This window comes from Rhagoletis zephyria, unplaced genomic scaffold (assembly GCF_001687245.7).
Source record: "Rhagoletis zephyria isolate East Lansing unplaced genomic scaffold, Rhagoletis_zephyria_1.1 Rzeph_scaffold_00030, whole genome shotgun sequence".
Lineage (NCBI taxonomy): Eukaryota > Metazoa > Arthropoda > Insecta > Diptera > Tephritidae > Rhagoletis > Rhagoletis zephyria.
This window is the reverse complement of record NW_016157114.1, coordinates 25,895-28,052: the sequence shown is the minus strand read 5'-3', so window position 1 is coordinate 28,052 and position 2,158 is coordinate 25,895.

Below are 2,158 nucleotides of genomic sequence, written 5' to 3'. Positions count from 1 at the left end.
TACGTAAACGTATGTACATAAACAATAAAACTTTCTCATGAATACCATAAAATCATTGGTCTTGAAGGGAATGTACTAAGAAAATATATGAGCGAATTAAAAAGTGTATACAATTTATAGCCGAAAAGTACATTTTTTGTATAGATTTCGTACTGAAGGAACAATTTCATATCCCAACACTGATACAGAATGTAAACAAACACAGGGTTGCAAGGAAAAAAAGTTGAACGAGCTCAAAGTTGGCTGGCGACCAACTTTGTTGAAAGCGATTAGTTGAAAGGCCGTTCGGACGAGGCGATTTTTGCTTTCAACTAAAACTTGCCTGAAAAATCGCCTCGTGCGAATGCCCTATTAGTATAACTGTAAGGAGCTTCTTCTTCACGAAAAAATATTTAGCTTAGTTGGAAATGTACCGAAACTCATTTATCTGTACCAATGTACTTTCAAATTATAAAAGGGCTGAAAAAAGTACAATTGTACCTACTTTTCCATCACTGCTGTATATGACCCTTTTTTGAAATTGGAAGAAGTCTTTCTCTAGTGCTTAATTGTTTGGTTACAGCTGTAAATCGTTCTACCGTCATAAACTAAACTGATAAAATTAACAATAATTTAACAGACACGATACAGGTAAATGATCACTGAAGTTAAGCGGCATGAAATGACTTATTCCACTTTCACAATAAACGGCTCATATGTATGTAGATAAAACATTACAGTCGTGCCGCATGGTAAGATCGCTTTGCCGATGTGCTAGGTGTTGACGTCTGGAAATAGAAGAGAAAAAACGTTCATTAAATAGTTTATGTTTAAAAATGGCGAATCTTATACTAAATCGTACCTAGTTATAGCCGGGGTATCCAAACTTTCGTCGAAGCTGATGCCTGCTCCTAGACTGTCCATGCTGGAAAATGTTCTATAGTATTCAAATTAACACACATACATACTGACACAAAACAATATAAAGAAATTTTTCTTACTCTTTGCGAAGACGTTTCGTTTAAAAACGCCATGTCTTTGGAGTATTCGAACTCGAGTAACTTCACTCGCAAATATGAAATCCTCCAAATCGCACGCACTTACCGATTTTTTGCCTTGTTTGTATAGTACCGCTTGCTATCTCTGAGGGTATTCCACGCTGCTTTGTAAGCTTCCTCCGAAATATTGGCAATGAGTAAATTAAATACATTATACTAGTTACTCAGATATTAGAAACTACCACGTTTACTGACAATTTGTACCAAGCGCTGGAAAGTGCGTTTCGGTTACTGTGGTCTTTTCGCTGCTTGTCCCAAATACATGGGAATCATTTAACTGGCGCCATTAATTTCTTCCTCATCTCATCATTTAATTGAACTTTCACCCTGTTGTTGTTGTTGTAGCGGCTACAACAACCCCGTCCAAGTCGGTTAGCCCCTCAATCGTTGTCGTCAAGCTCTACTAGCGGTAGCCCCTGGAAACGTGCAGCCTCGGCGGGGTCTGTCCATAGAGACCGGGGCGTTAGTAAGGTGGGACTCAGAGGCATACGAAGAGATGTTGTGAGTCATGGGGCGACTCTCCGCATGCCGGGCATTCGTTAAGAACATCCTCGTTTAATTTTCTTAGGTACGAGTTCAACCTGCTGCATTAACCAGAGCGCAGTTGGGCTATTGTGCATGCCTTTCGCCCTCATTGCGAGAGTCGTGTCGAATGCAAGTCGTTTGTCGACAGTCGAATCGTATCGAAAATTTCACGTCATTTCCTAAAATTTCCACTCGACTAGTGTATTAAAACGGAAAAACTTGGCAGCACTGCATAGTTTTCGACGATTTTCACCGTTTACTTATTTCAGCACGACAGTAGACAATGCCAATGCTGTCGAGTCGTACAACTAAGCCTAATTTACGACTTACGCTATGAGGCTGGTTTACTTGGAAGTAGTATCGAAAAAAAGTATCGATGCCTAAAAAATATCGGACCTAAAGTGTCGATACTTACTCGTAACGTACTCGTGTGCGCACTTGTGCACAAGGGTATTATAACTTTGTTCACATAACGGTTGTTTGTAACAGGCAAAACGAATCGAGATAGATATAGACAAATGTATACATAAGTGATCAGAATGAAAAGAGAAATCGATTAAGCGGTGACTGTCTGTCCGTCCGTCCGTCCGTCCGTC